Source organism: Pteropus medius, unplaced genomic scaffold (assembly GCF_902729225.1).
Source record: "Pteropus medius unplaced genomic scaffold, Ma_sr-lr_union100, whole genome shotgun sequence".
NCBI classification, from domain to species: domain Eukaryota; kingdom Metazoa; phylum Chordata; class Mammalia; order Chiroptera; family Pteropodidae; genus Pteropus; species Pteropus medius.
Window position 1 is genome coordinate 2,681,866 of NW_024346150.1, and position 17,463 is coordinate 2,699,328.

Sequence of the window (17,463 nt, forward strand, 5' to 3'; positions counted from 1 at the left end):
TCATAATAGTAACACCTAGACATAATCTATGTACATTTACATATAACCTTCCAATATTTTCTATATATTTAAATCAAAATGTACATTTTATTTTCTAATTTGTTTCATTATACTCACATACTCTTTAACACTACTTCAGGGAATGATATAGCGCTAGTCTTATATCTCTTCATTTTCAATATTTTTCTGTCCTTTTATTTTAGTTCTTATAAAGAATATCTAGGGTGGGTTTTATTTGATTGGTACTATTTTTTTAAATCCAATGAAGCTTTTCTCTTTTCATAGGCAATTTAAATCCATTTATATTTACTGGTTACTGGTTTGTTTCCATTTATTTTTACCTTCTTACTTTTTGTTTTAAATTTACCATGCTTCCCACCCCGCCCCACCCCCAAAATAATCCCACTTTGATTGCCTTTCTTGGATGGATCATGTCTTTTTCTTACTGGTGTTTTTACTGCATGTCTCCCCATCCCTACTCTCCCAATCTCCCAATTGTTTGGAAGTTATAAATTGCATTTCTATTTTTTTCTAATGTTTATCTTAAAATCGAGCCCGTATATTTATCATTTTTCTCTCAATATCTAAAGTAAATCAGCTTCTATATTGCCCTCCTAAAGAAAATAACAACTTTTCCTAAGCCTTTCTTCCTTCCAGCATCCCCACATTTTCATATTGTATCATATAAGTTGTTTCTTCTGATTTGTTATCAATATGTTTTCTTTGTAATTCATTTTTACTTAGAATGCTTATTACTGGTTTCTTTGCAGAGAACAGCAAAATAGAGGTCATCAATTATATCTATCATAGAGAATTGTTATGAGGTGAAAAGGAAGTAAGAAAACTTATTTTCTCAGCTAGAACCAAAGTTCCTCTTAGGGAAGGAAGAATTTGTCTATTCAGGAAGAACCTCGATAAGTTGTTGGGTAGAGGCATGGAGGGAGGCTCTGAGGTGAAAAGGTTAATTGGAGAACACAAAAAGAAAGTGCATGAGAAGAAAACCATAATTAGTGGTGAGGAAATCAAAAATGAGAGCAGGAGATAGTGAGGAAGAGGGGAGTGAGATAAGACATAGCAATACGGCAAGAGATGCAGGCCTGGGGTGACAGAAATAGTAGATAAACTTAAACAATCACGTTAAATTATCTGCTGTATGGAACTAACATATAGAACCTTCACTGTTGTCTATGAAACTCCTATAAAAATATACCTTTCATCATTACTCTTCATTGATGCTCTTGATTTTTGTAAGTGACGGGGTAGGTGTGATTTAAGAAGAAAGAGGTTTGTCTCACAATGGGTCAGTGCTAGGGTAGAAATATGATGCAGAGTGTGGAATGAGCATACAGGAAAATTAGATTCACAGGAGACTAGGGGAAAAAAATGATACCCTGGGAATCGAGTGAGAAACCTGGGACTCTATAGAACCAGAAATGGAGATTCCATATCTAGAACATGGGCAGATGGTCAATGAATGGCAGCTGTTATTATCACTGGAAAATGGAGACAATGAGATCAACCTCACCTTTGGCAGAAGGTAAAATGCAAACCAAATGAGTTCATCCTATGAAGTTCATCCTGTGCATGGAGACCTATTCAAATATGAGGTGCTATTATGATTATTGGACCCACGAACCATGCTACTCCCATCGCAGGGATAGAGTCTTCTCAAATACATCAGGCTCTTGGAACTTCTCTGCTTCAGTTTCTAATATAAACATTTCAGGACTGGTTAAGATAGCTTTCATCAATGATAAAGTCTGAGGATTCTTTATGTGTGACTCCTGCATTTAGCCTCCCTTGCTGACATTCATTTTAATATTCCTTTTCATTTCGACTATATAAAATGTTCCATAGTCAAGCTAAATCCAAGCTAAGTCAAAATTTGGAACAAATTCTTTTTGTCAGCTAAGCACATTCCAGGCATGCCGTCTGACTTTAATATGTTCGTGATGTCACCAGTGAAAATGTTTCTCTCAGGAAGCAAACATGCTTGGTCTTAAATGAGGCTTTAGCCCTTTCTAGCTATTCATTCAACTAATATTTATTAAGTGTCTCGTATATACCAGGAACTAAGCTACATGCTATGGAGACATGTTATAATTATCATTCCCAATGATTGTCATCATTGGTTAGTGATAAGTAGCAGAGTCAATCAAGGGATGGCGTGGGGGGAAGGGTACTACAGCTACTCCCACAATTCTATCAACCCCCCTCCCAGTCATTCAAATAAATGTCGATATGAGCTACATGAAAATGATGGTTTGCTTGCCAAGTCAGCATAATTTCAAGACAAGTTTCCCAATCTCCCTTATCATTGGTGCCCCTGCTCTCCCGGATATAGAAATTTTGAGATGACATGATGGCAGCAATTTGTCTGGCCTCCTCCTTCGTTCCTCAGCTTCAGCTTTTGCTCTTCTGGTTTCCCCTGTTCCTCTTCTGTCAGCTCCACTCTCCAGTGATGTCTCTTACCCAAGAGTTCAGGCTGCAACTCTAATGAACGATCCGCTTCACTCTTTATATGGCTGCTGTCACAGGGACATTTTTGTGCACCCCACCTACAGAAGGTGACAAACTGTCCAGGGCCTGACATGGGCACACCCAGCTCAAGTGTCCCTGCTGCCTATTTGTCCAGGATGGGGGATGTTATGATTGAATCATATCCCTCCCTTCTAAATTCATATGTTGAAATCCTAACTCCCAGTACCTCAGGATGTAAACTGATTTGAAAATAGGTTGTTGCAGATGTGATTAGTGAAGTTAAAAGGAACTCATACTGGAATGGATCAGCAAGACTGGTGTCCTTATGAAAAGGAGAAATTTGGACACAGTCACATGCTTACAGGGAGAACATGTGAAAGATGAAGGCAGAGATCGGGCTGATGCTTCCACAAGCCAAGAAACACCACAGATTGCCAGAAGAGGCACAGAACACATTCTTCCTCACAGCATCCCTGCCAAAGTCTTGATCTCAGACTTCTAGCTCCTAGAACTGTGAGTTTAGAAGGGTGACAGGATTGTTGTCAAACTTCGTATTTTTGTTGTTGTTTTTGAGAATATAGTATTGTTGGTGTAGTCTTTAGTTAGGCTACATTTTAAAGAAAGATTATCCTCCCTAAGTGTCGGGAGCCTTAAGCCCGCACCCGAAGATAAGAACCACATCCTGTTATCGAGAACAAACTCTGCTAGCTGTGACCTTTGGACAGCCATGACACTGTGAAGCACCCGCCATTTCCCGTGTCCTTGTTCCCCATTCCGCCACCTGCAGAGTGGGAGCCTGCAACTGCTGGCACAGCCCATCTGTTTCTGACTAGCCAAGTAGAAATCACCTCATCTGATGGACACCAATAAGCTTGTAACGAATACTCTCTGATCAGTCCCGCCCCTGCCCTCTCCACTTGAGTGTATAAATATAACCGCTCGAAAATAAAATTTTGAGGCTTGATCAGAACACTGTCTTGCCTCCATTCTTTTCTCCCGCCCATGTTTTCTTCAAGGTACGGTCCTCCTCGGGTTCTACGCAATAACTAGGTCCTGCAGGTCGGGACAAGTGGCGCCCAACGTGGGGCTCGAGGCACGGACCTTCACCGGACAGCGTAACTCGTGAAAGGCGTGCACGCGCATAACTAGGAGTGCCTTCCCGGCGGCTGCGACCCCCAGACGTCAGAACGGCGGGTAAGTCATTGCTGTCCCATTTTTAACATGGGCCAATCTATCTCCAGAGAGGAGTCTTTTGTCAAGGAGATCAAACGGTCTCTAAGGGAGAGAGGAGTAAGGGTTAAAAAAAAAGGATTTGGTTAGTTTTTTCTGTTTTGTTGATGAAAAATGTCCGTGGTTCATTCTTAGCGGCCCAGATATTCATCCCTTGAGTTGGCAAAAAGTAGGAAAAGATTTAAATAGATTACTAGAAAAAGAGGGACCAAATGCTGTCCCCGTTAGTTGTCTCAGTTATTGGGGACTCATTCGAGACATCATTGAAGGGGCCGAAACTGATAGTAATAAGAGACAGCTGCTATCTGTAGCCACTGAAACGCTCAAACAGCTCTCTCGCCCCCCATCCGTTAAAGGTGGAGCTACCTCTTCCCCCTGTCCTTCTGTAGTCGTGGACGTAGAGCCCTCGCCTCCGTTCGGAGACTCTCTTCCCCAAATATACCCCATAATACCAAAACCCGGCCCTGAACCCCTTGATCCCGGAGATGCAACTGTTCTGGAGGACGAGGCCGCCAAATATCATGAGCCTGTTTGGCCTTCATCTCATACCTTTTTTGCTGCAGGGAGGCCTGCCACACGCCCCCCTCCTTACAACCCCCTCCATATCCCTCAGGCGGTTCTTGACCCCTTTTTGGAGACAAAGAAACAACTGCAACAACAAATTCAAAGCCTCAAAAGCGTCTTTACTTTACAGAATGAATTGGCTAATTTACAATTAGAAGTCTCCGCTCTACAAAATTCTATTTTTTCGGGGCCTCAATCTAAGCCCCCTAAGGGACCCCGGGCCAAACCCTTTGTTTTCCCCATCATGACTCGATCCGGTACCAAACCCTCACAGGACCCGGATACAACTCAGGAGGCGTCTACTGACGCCCAAGAGGCCCCTAGAGCCAGCACACCTGATGACCCAGCTTGTGAGGATGTGGCACAATCTGAGGAAGAAGGGAAAAACCCACATAACGATTCTGAAAATGAGGGAGACTATCAGAACCTTTTGCCTACTGTAAAACGGATAAAATTTAAAACTGTCAAAGATTTACATAATGCCATAAAGAACTATGGCCTCACAGCTCCCTTTACCTTGTCCATACTTGAAAGTTTGCCTGGCGATGGCTTTCTGTTGCCGGGAGAATGGACAAGAGTGGCCCAATCTGTGCTGAGTAGGGGAGAATTTTTAACTTGGAAAGCAGAATCTTTTGACAGGGGGGAAACTCAGGCAATGCGCAACCAGAAAAATCCCCGGTCTCCCATGGCCACCTGGACTGCTGATAAGATATGTGGGAGGGGAGACTTTGCCTCTGAGCGTAAACAACGCAGCTTGTCCGCTGGGATCCTTAGTGAAACAGCGGCCGCTGCTATGGGGCCTGGAGAGCCATTCCTCCAAAAGGTTCGGTCACCACGCCCTTGAGCAAAATAGTTCAGGGGCCCCATGAACCTTTCTACCAGTTCGTTGCACGTTTACAGGAAACTGCGGAGCGCGTCCTAGGGCCAGAAGACGGGGAAGGGAAACTTGTAAAACAGCTTGTTTATGAAAATGCTAATGCTGCCTGTAAAGCGGCTTTAAAGGGGCACCTCCAAAATCTCGATATTCATGGGATGATTCGCTTGTGCAATGATGTCGATTCCACCGCCCATCAAATAAAGTTGGCCATTGGGGCTGTAATACAACATGCTAATAGTAACACTCCTGTTCCCCTCTTATAAGATTTCAGCCGCCCTCTGTTTAGTGCAGGAACAATTAAGGGCTGGCCGTTTGGGGCCCTCTTTTTCCAGTAATCTCAAGAATGGTACCTGAAGGCTTTTACAGGACCTAAGAAAAGTTAATAAAACAATACAAATCATGGGGCCCTTACAGCCTGGGCTGCCTTCCCCCCGTTGCTATTCCCAACATAATATAATATGAATATGAATGATGTAATAATATTATAAATGGTGATGGATAGTCTTGTAAATAATATAACAATGTTATAGATGATAATAAATAATGTTGAGTAATAGTGGAATGATTAAAATATTGACTGGATAATAAATAATATTATAAATAATATAATGGTACTATAGATGATAATAAATAATATTATGGATAAATAATATAATATTATAAATAATAATAAATAATAATATAAATAATATAATATTATAAATAATAATAAATAATATTATAAATAATATAATATTATAAATAATATTATATAATATTATAAATAATATAATATTATAAATAATATTATAAATAATATAATATTATAAATAATATTAAATAATAATATAATATAAATATAAATAATATAAATATAATGCTTCAGCCACACAAAAAACACACTGGTTACCCCACAGGCTAATTAAGCCATTTAACCCTACCCAGGGTGGCCCCTGAGAAGTTTTCTCTGCTTACTTTCAGAATGATGTTCCTCCTGCTCATGTTTCTGCTGCCCTCCTGCATCGCTCATAGGATATTCAACTTTACTTGGACTGTCGTCAATGAAGCGGGTGACATTGCTTATACTACCTCAACCTTGGCAAGTACAACCCCATGGCCTACACTCACTCCAGACTTATGCAGCCTCGCTGCCGGAGCATCACCAGCCTGGGGACTTCCAGATGTTTTTCTCCCCTTGCCTGACAAGCCGCCCAATAACCCCTCTGTAGCAGCCCGCTGGAATGGGGGCTGTGGTTCACAATCCGGGAGACGCTTCTTTAAGGGGCCCTTAGGGAAAAACGAACCTACAGGCCCTGCTCTTTATGTTTGCCCAGGCGGGCACAGAAGCCGGACCCTTAATCACCAGTGTGGGTTTAGAGAATCTTACTATTGTGCCTCCTGGGGGTGTGAAACCACGGGCGATGCCTACTGGCACCCTGTCTCTACTTGGGATTATATAATAGTCAAAAAGGGCTGGAATAATTCCCAGGCTGATGAGAACGATTGTGGACAAAAGTGGTGTACTCCCCTCCTCATTTCCTTTACTGATGAAGGGAAAAGAGCGCCCCTCGTGGGATGGACAATGGGACATGAATGGGGCCTAAGACTTTATGTAACTGGAACAGATCCAGGGTTCACATTCAAGGTAAAGTTAATTCGCTCCACACCTAATATTGAACCAAAAATTGTTTTAGGCCCAAATAAAGCCCTGTCTCGGCCGCAAAGCCCCCAAACACCCCTCCGGGAGAATACTCCTCTCCCTCCCCAGAGCACTGCCTATCAAGCCCGTTTGCCCCCCGTTAGGCCTTCCACAGGTGAGGCCTTAAAGGCCCTAGCTAATGCCACTGCACAGTCCCTTAACACCTCGACCTGAGGATTGTTGGATGTGTTTTTCCCCTGTTTCCCCTTTTTATGAAGGCATTGCTACTGTCTCGCCAGACATGACCTATACCAATGATTCACGACAGACACGCTGGGTGGACTCTCCTTTTTCTGAGTCCTCTCCCGGGCTCACATTGGCCCAGTTATCAGGAATTGGCCTCTGCATTCATAGTACCTCATTGCTTCTTCCCCCTGAATTGTTGCCTATTTGCAATACCTCCCATACGCCTCTAACACAACACCATTTCCTTGTTGCTCCCCAAGGAATGTATTTTGCTTGCTCTTTTGGAATAACCCCGTCTATTGTCCCCCAGTTATCGGTAGAAAATCATGAATATTGTGTCCTAGTTGTGCTAATACCTAAGGTCTCAATACATCCTCCTGAAGATTTGATTCCCTTTTATCATAGCGCCCCGCGTGTCAAAAGGGAACCTGTAACTGCCATCACTCTGGCAGTCCTCTTGGGGTTGGGGGCCACCGGAGCCGGGACCGGCATTGCCTCTATAATCACAACAAATCAACAATTCCATACTCTTAGTTTGGCTATAGATAAGGACATTCAAAATTTACAGGAAGGCCTCGATAACCCAATGGAATCTGTTGTTTCGCTTTCCGAAGTGGTTCTACAAAATCGCCGCGGTCTTGACCTCCTCTTCCTCAAAGAGGGTGGTTTATGTGCCGCTCTTAAAGAAGAATGCTGCTTTTATAAGGATAAGACAGGCCTAGTCCCAAATAGTATTGAGAAAATAAAGAAAAACCTAGAGACCCGACAGAAACAAAGAGAAAAAGAAGAGGCCTGGTATAAAAGTTGGGCCTCTAAAACCCCCTGGCTGTCCACCCTACTTCCTACTATTCTCGGACCTCTAGCAGGGCTCCTCCTTTTACTGTCGATTGGCCCCTGGGCAGTGCAAAAACTAACTGCTTTTATTAAAGCACAGGTTAATCAACTAACTAAACCAGCTGTTGCCGTCCACTACCACCACTTGACAACTCAGGATGATGACGATGTGGAACAAGATCCCCGGCACCCTAGAAATCTTAACCCCTCTAATACACCCCTGCGCCTGCATCGACTTCTTTAAGGCCTAGCTCCCCGCCACACATGGGGCGGCATGAAACTAGAGACATGCCTACCTCACCCTTGGACGAGGGTCTAGAGGTATGGGCACCGAGCAGAGTGACGGGCAAAGCACCGCAAGGAAGGGCCCTTCTGTGCCTTCTCTAGTCCTTCCTGAGAACATGCCTGACTTGCACAGAGGTTGGTATCATATTAATATTACACAAACCGGCTCTGCCTCTCCTCCCCAAAAGATACCAAGAGCCATAGCTGGTGGGTTCATTAAAAGCTCACAGGAGGAGTCAGGCCTCTGTTCCCTCTCTTGGTCAAAGCCCACCTTTCTAAAAAAGAAAGGGAGGAGATGTCGGAAGCCTTAAGCCTGCACCCGAAGATAAGAACCACATCTTGTTGTCAAGAACAAACTCTGCTAGCTGTGACCTTTGGACAGCCACGACACTGTGAAGCACCCGCCATTTCCCGTGTCTTTGTTCCCCATTCCGCCACCTGTAGAGCGGGAGCCTGCAACTGCTGGCACAGCCCATCTGTTTCTGACTAGCCAAGTAGAAATCACCTCATCTGATGGACACCAATAAGCTTGTAACGAATACTCTCTGATCAGTCCCGCCTCTGCCCTCTCCACTTGAGTGTATAAATATAACCGCTCGAAAATAAAATTTTGAGGCTTGATCAGAACACTGTCTTGCCTCCATTCTTTTCTCCCGCCCATGTTTTCTTCAAGGTACGGTCCTCCTCGGGTTCTACGCAATAACTAGGTCCTGCAGGTCGGGACACCTAAGGTAAATATCATGTATAATAATATCACATTATATCTGACAACAGCTCACATTCAATTCAACAGGTGTCAAAACTTATAGAGTGCTTCCCATACTTTTGTGTGCATAAGAATGATCTGGGGAGCTGGTGTTAGATGCAGGTTCCTAAGCTGCACTTTTATAATTACTGAATCAATGTCTGAGGGTTGAGGCATGAGAATCTATGTTTTTGACAGGCATCTCCAGAGATTCTATTGATCACACTTTGAGGAATAACAATATAAGTTGAAGGAATGGTGGGATTTTGTGCAAAGTCTATCAGACGGAATGGAGGTATGTTTTGGCGTAGTTTTATGGCAAGTTCTTAAATCTCACAACAGAAAAGGTAACCTTTCTAGCTAACATTTAAGAGAATCTCTTCGAAGTACTTTTTATGCATCTTAAATTAAAATGATCTTATTATAGAACCCCTCTCCACAAAAACTATGTCATCACAGTATAATGAAGTAGAAAAGTACTTCTAATTGGGTTTGTTACCCCAAGTAAACGCAAGAGTAAAGAAGAGCCAGAAAATTCCTTCATTTATCCAGTAAATGTTTAGCCCCCTTCTAGGCACTGGAGGAAAAAAAGCAATGATTGAACTGTCTCTGCCCTCACTGAGCTTACACTCTAGAAGCAAAAGCAAACAAGAAGCCACAACCAGATGAGAATCCTGGCAACAACTGCCACTTACTCCCTTACGCCATGAGTCTCCTTTTTCTCTTTGTAGAAAATGGGTATGTGGTGATACTAAAAAATACATCATCAATGTATTTATATGTGTAAAACTCATGCATTTTTAGAGAACAAAAAGATGATACATTCGTTGGATGACATAAATGCTATATTAGAGATTTAAAGCTATAGTGTTGCTCTGAAAAATGATACTGCTAATGTTCTATATGACTTACTCATTCCTTCATTCACATTTATTTTGAGTCTTAGCTAGAGGAAGTAAAGATTTGTAGGTTGAATAGTATTAATTGCTCCTTTTAACAGGCAACACCCAGGAAAACAGATGTGTTTCTGATTTGCTCAGTTATCCTAACATTTCTTCCAGGGCCCCAGAGAGATTAAGTTTCAAAAAAGATTTGATCATAGGTTTTCACACAAGATGGAAAGATGTTAATAAAAGAGTTAACATTCCGAACCACATTAAAAAGTAAAGAAAATAAGAATTCCTGTTAATAACAACTACTAAATAGTAGTTTTCCATGTTTTTTGATAAAGTTTGGGAGATAGTCAAATAGCAGATAGAGGGTAAAATAGACTGTGTCGTCAATTTAAGGGTAATTCAATTTTGACGGATGGTGCCAAAATGTAAGTTCCCCCAGCAAGCGCTGTCTTAAAACCTCACACAATTATAATTGTATAAATTGTTTTGCCAATGTTTACAGACATTTTCTTTTAATATCCGTAAGTGTGTATTTCTCAAAACCGAATGCTAGACTTGAAAATAGAACTTTGGGGAAGAAACAACAACCATCTACTACCATGTATCCACTACAAACAGGAAGAGCCAAAACTATATAATTTAGCAGCAAAGCTTGTTTTTATTCTGAGTTCCCAGTCTCTTATTTCAGGGTTTTGTGTGGAGTTTTAGAAAGAATATCGAAGACACGGTCCCTAAACCTACGGACACTTTAAGAGGATACAACATGCCTATTAATAATTGTATTACTTCTCTATTATTGCTAAGAATAATGATAGGCTGTAAGCATTGGCCCCTGAGCTGAATTTATCCTGAAATGTTTTCAATTAACTCTTGGCACCGGCAGGAAAGCATCAAACCTTTCCCAGGCTGAAATATGGAAAATCTGCAGGGAACATCTCAGCAGGAGAGGAATTTCATTAAAATGAGCACATCATAATCCAACGACTTCTGCTCCCCCTCTAAGCCTCCCTATTGATAAGGAGTCCGAGGCGATTTTTATGGATTTGCAAAGAGAAATGATTTCATAAGATCTTTTTAGAAAAGTTGCTTTGGCCCGGGCCTTTGAATTATTATCTGCTCGCTGATGAAAAAATGGTCAGACGTTTGGCTTAACTATGACTGCTCCCTAAGAGGCTGAGCTGAAGGGGTTGGGGACATAGCATCAGCCCCCAGACAGCTTCTTTCTGCAATCGCTGTAGAATCTGACAAGGGGACAATTTTCCCAGGTCTCTGTAAAGTGACATATTGTTACAACCTGCATTTTGAATGACCTGCTTGGATAGGTAAGAAGCAGGCTTCTAAAGGAATGGAATCAGAGCCACACAACCTACCAGCTTTCAAAGGTATAATAAATCCATTTTAGAAAAAGTTCAGTTGCCCTCATGTGTGTGGGGGGAGAGGCGGGGGGAGGGTGGATGGGGTGGGGTGGAGATTGGAAGCCACTGAGGGAAGCAGTACAGAAGCAAAGAAATTTATTTATGGGTTTTTTAAATGTACAACTTTGTCCTCCACCTCATACCTCAACTCAGCTTTGGATTCTCTTTTTAAATGTGTCCTGGGAACAAAAAGAAGGCCTCAATTTCCTTACCTGTGAAATCATAAAAATGATGATACTATAGAGACAGAAGATACTGTGAATATTAGAAGAGATACCATATATGAAATGCTCAGCAAGTCTTAGTTGTTATAATTTTTTTTTTCCGTATTGAAAAGTAAAACATCAAAATACTAGACTGGTTATCAAACTGTCAAGGTCATCAAGAACAAGGAAAATCTGAGAAACTGTCACAGCTAAGAGGAGCATAAAGAGACACGACAAGTAAATGTAATGTGCTATCCTGGATGGGATCCTGGAACAGAAAAAGAATTAGGCAAAAACTAAGGAAGTAAGAATCAACTATAGATTTTAGTTAAGGATAATTTATCCATGTTGGTTCATTGATTGTAACAAACGTACCACACATATGTAAGATATTGATATAGGGGAAACTGGGTGAAAGGTTGTATGAGAACTCTACTATCTTCTCAATTTTTTTGTAAATATAAAACTGTTCTAAAAAATAGTCCTTTCAAAACAAAAATAAGGCATCAGTTGAAATTATAATGTGACCTTTTATGAATAGCATTCTATCCTAATAAAAGTGAGATCATGCATGCATTTTACAATACATAGATAAAGAATGTTTGCCTTTCACCAGACACATGCACACACGTACACATGCACATGTACACAATACACCACACACACCCACATGCACCATGTACACAGACCACACTCACCACATACACACGTACATACACATATGCACATATAGAACTTACTCCTGCCACATATCTCCAAGGCTGGTTATTTCATTGTGGCTTACATTTAGTAAGGGTTCGGTACATCCATCACTTGACTATCTATGCATCTCATGAACTCAAGCTATTTGAGCTGCCCGCTCCCTGTGGACAGTTCCAGGCCTGCCTCGTCTGATCTGTATGTCCAGTTCTCTCCAGGGTGCACCTTCTCAGCTTTATCGCCTGGACTTTGAAACTAGATGGAAAATTCTGAGTGCATCCTCAGTGTGTTTCTGCACAGCATACACCCCTTTCTAACTTCATACGACTGATAACTATGATAGACAGTAACATGCCAGTAGGCTTGGGGCAGGCTCATGAGGAATGTTCAGAAATTTCTTTCTCATTCTTTCACACTTCCTGTCACCAAAGTCATGCATTTCTTTCTTATGGATGTCATATTTGTCTCTTCTATCCATTTCACCTTATTCTAGCCTTCCTTCCCTCCTTCTTTCTTTCAGCATTCAAAGTTTGAGCAGTGTATTCTCAGGGTCCACATCAATCCCATAGTCCACCGAACTTTGTTGTTCGTAAGTTGTGTGTGTGTTTTATTAACTCTCTTTCTCATAACGACCCCATGAAAGCAGCACTACTGTGATCCCATTTTATGGGTGACCATACACAGAAAGATAAGTCACTTGCTCTTGGTCACAGAGTGCAGTCTGTGCTAGAACTGAATTTGAACACAGGCCACCTGTCCTTAGGGTTCATGTTTTTAACCTTGACACTTTACAGTCTAAGTTACACCTAAACACACTATGTAGTGCTCAGCCCTACCCATATGAACACTGCTTCCACCATAATTACCTCATTTGAGCCTTATAGCAACTCCATGTGGCCTGCAGGATGGACCCATTTTGCAGATGAGAAAACTGAGGCAAAGAGAGGGAAAGTGATTGCTCTAAGGGCTCAGGTTAGATTGCTGGTTGAGCTGACACTCAAGCTGAGAAGCTTCTTATGCCTAGTATTTCTTCCAACATATACATTTTCCAATAAATTCATTATTTCATATATATATATATAAACTTTATTCAGACAAATTTCACATACTATGAACTTACCCATTTAAGGTATACAGTTCAATGGCTTTTAGTATATTCATATAATTGTGGAACTATCATCACTATCACATTTTAGAACATTTTTATTACTCCAAAAAGGAACCCAGTACCTTATTATCAGGCATTCTTCATTTGCCCCAACACTCTTTTCTGCTCTAGTTCTAAGGAACCACTAATCTACTTTCTGTTTCTATGATTTTGCTTATTCTGGATGTTTCACATAAATAGAATGATATAATATGTGACCTTTGTTTCTGTCTTCTTCCATTTATCATGTTTTCAAGGATCATCCATGTAGCATGTATCAGTACTTCATTCCTTTTTATCATCAAATAATATTCCACTGTATACCTATACTCTGTTTTGTTTTTCCCTTTATCGGTTGATGGACCTTTGGGTTGTTTCCACTTTTTGGCTATTATGAATAATGCTGCTATGAATATTCAGATACGAGTTTTTGTGTGAAATATATTTTAACTTCTTTTGGGTGACAAGTGGAATGGAAATGCTGAGTCAAATGATAACTCTATACTTAAAGATTTTAGAAACTGTCGAATTGTTGCCAAAGGAGCTACACCACTTACCATTCCTACCAGCAATTTAGACAGTTTCACTTATAGAACATCCTCATCATCACTTGTTACTATCTGTCTTTTTTATTTTAGCCACCTTAATGGTATGAACTGGTATCTCATCACGGTTCTAATTTAATTTCCCTAATGACTAATGATATTGAGCATCTTTTCAGATAGAAAGATGATAGATAGATCATTTGTACATCTTTGAAGAAATGTCCGTTCAAATCCTTTGCCTATGTTTTAATTGGATTATTTGTCTTTCTATTGTTGAGTTGTGAGTTCTTTATATATTCTGGACACAAGTCTCTTGTACTCAGATTTGCAAATATTTTCTCTTACTCTATGAGTTGTCTTTTCAATTTCTTGATGCAATCGTTTACAGCTCAAAACTTTTAATTTTAATTAAGCTGAATTGATCTATTTTTAACGTTGTTGTTTATGTTTTGGGTGCCATACCTAAGAAACCAGTGCCTAACCCAAGTTTGTTAGATTTACTTTGATGTTTTCTTTTAACAGTTTTATCGTTTTAGCTATTACATTTAGATGTTTAATATATAGTCCCTTTTTGATATAATTTTGTGTATGGTGTAAGATAGGGGTCCAACTTTAATCTTTTGCATAGAATATCTAGTTGTCCTTGACAAATCCTGTAAAAGGTATTCCTTGTTGTGTGTAGTCACTGAAGTCTTTGCTTAATTAGCTTATTGGTCAGCTAACAATTGACTAGAGATTTCCTCGCATGCCTTAAACCCAAAAGTCTTCCATTCTTTGCTGAAGGACTCTGAGTGTATGTTGGCAAACATCTTTGTTGTCTTCACTTTTTACAATTCTGCCTTAGCCTTCATTTCCTGCTTATGTAAGGCCTCAAGGTCATCCAGAGGGGAGAGTTTGGGGCTTTCTCAGACCTTTCCTGGTCATGAGCACAGACCTACATGTGCAGCTCTACATGTACACAGCCTTTTAGATCCTCAGGAATATGTCAGAGCTTTTCAAAGCCACCTGTGGATATCTCATTTCCCAGGTCTTTGTTTTAGGTTTTGTTTGCCCGAACTGGTATAGCAGCCTCAGGTAGCTGCAATGGTAAACAATAGACTCTGATTATTTTCAATAAATGCACTGGGGATAGGGTCTTTCTGGTGGAGTGAGTGCTAGGTTGGGTGAAATAAAGTCACAGATCTGAAAATGGTGTTTTGCCATGGAGCTGCAAGTGACAGTTCTCTAGGGACAGAACTGCAAACCTGGCCTTCGTTCCTGGTGGCTGCTACAATTGTTGTGAGGCTACAGGTTTGCAAGGTGACTGTGGAGCTGGGCAGGAGAAAATGAGAGCATGTAAAGTTAGAAATAACACAAACTCTGCTGTTATTAATAATTTTCAGCAGATTTTTTTTTTAATAAGAATTCTTAAGATTGTTGCAGGCCTTTGATTAACTTCTAGAGTTATGAAAATGCTGGTTTTGACAATGTTTTCCAGTGTTTTATTGCTTTTGTGGAGGAATAAATTACAGAGGTCCTTACCATCATTCTGTAAATCTCACCATCCACTGAACTTTTGAAAGTTGATTTTTACATCTGAATGGGATTAGATGAGCCAGAGTAAAATAGCTATAATAACCAACCTGTTCTCTAGTACTGGTATTCTTATTCTGGTTATCTCCATTAACAGAATTAGCCAGTAGAGCTAGATAGTTCATTCTGTTGTTATACACCAAGGCAGGAAATGTCACCTTCAGTTCACTTATCACAGTGAACTAAAGTGAAGATATCTCTGCTAAACCTTGAAAGCCAAGGCACTACTTTGAAGCCAGTTGAGTACTCATTAAACAGTCTTGAAAGGTGGCATATTTTTACTTTTCTTTATTGGAAAAGAAGTAGTAGGACTAATTAAATTAAGGTAATAGGGTAAAGAATACATTTAACGTACCAAAACCTGTTTGATAAAGTAGTGTTTTTATCAGGGGTGTGTATTTTACTTTATGTACCTATCATAGGCACATAAAAGATATCCAAAGATATCCACATTCTAATCCCTGAACCTGTGACTATGTTATCTTACATGGCAATAAGGACTTTGCCGATGTGATTAAGTCAAGAATTTTGAGATAGGGAGATTATTCCTATCCAATGTAATAACAATGTAATAACAATGGTGCTTATAAATTAAAGAGGAGGCAAGAGAGGAAAAATCTGAGGAAGTTAGAAGCTGGATCATTGAAGATGGTAGGGGGCCATAACCAAAGGAGCGCCTGCAGTTTCTAGAAGCTGAAAAGGCAAGGAAGTGACATCTCCCTTAGATACCCACATCCACTGCAATCTTGTTTTTAGCTCTATGAGATTCATTTCAGATTTCTGACCTCCAGAACCATAAGATAATATTTTTGTGTTGTTTTAAGCCACTATATTTATGATAATTTGTTACAGCAGCAATATAAAACAAAAATTACTTTACTTTATGCAGAGAATTCTAAATTTATTTGCCATACAATAGTTTTAGTCCCATATACTGGTGATAAAATAACTGTAGGGAAAAGCATATATATATATATATGGAAGGGAGAGCTAAGGGTTGAATGGCTTATAAGTGTAAGTAAGCTAAAAGCATGCTGTGGAGTTCAAATGCATTTTTTTTTTTTGGTAGCAGACTAAATGCTTTCAATAATCTTTTTGTATTTAAGGTGGATATAGAACGGAGTGTAAATTTTGAGCCGAAGACTATTTATAAAATATCCAGAGATGTTTCATTTATTTCTTGAGAATTTCTTATGCATATAAAAAAAAAATCCTGCTCTGCGATTTCTGCACTTGGTTTGCTAACTCTGCAAAGCATGGCCAATTTGGGTCATTGCTTTCTGTTTTATCAGGTGTCATATCCACCACTGTCATGTCGATAGCCTTTAGATCATCCCAGAATTTGTGCACTATATTGAATCAGATTTTTTTCGGAATACTTTTTTCATTGCAAATGCTGTGTAGACTTTGCCTGTTGTCAAAGACAGAAATTGCTAGTTTCTGTTGACATTGCATATGGGGGGATGGGAGACTACTCCAAACTACTCCTGGATCATCCCAGAGACAATAGAGTTGCAAATCATCCCTGAGACTAATAATGGTCCCTATTCAGTTGAAAGAAGGTGAATTTCCTTTCTAAAGAAAACACTGTTTGCAACACTTAAGAATTTAGTTACTAAAGACCACATGTGTGGGCCATTCTTGGCTCCACATCTATCTACTATTTATCATTGGACCATGTTGTTGTTTCTCTGCTGTGCCTAGTTGGGGTCTTTGTCACTAATGATAGCACAAAATTCAGCAGGGGGGGTGGGCGGGGAGAAGGTAACTTGAAGTACAAAGGTCTGGGATAAGTACAGGGGTGTGATAAATTAGAGGAAGAAGAAATAATGTAAAATGGCTTTTGCAGAAGGAGACTTTTCTTTAGAAGCATATGCCCTCTTTCTACCTTCTGAGCTAAGAATTACAAAAGCATCTTTCTGTTACACAAGTAACTTGATACTTGCCCTCACTCTCATTTTTCTTCTTTTTTTTCCCCCATCCTTCCCTCTGCAAACAGACCTCTGTGAAACACACGTATAAATACATGGTCACCCCACATTTATACCTCTGCCAATTCTCCCCTCATATGTAAACTTTAGGTAGTTCCACTCTAAATAGTTT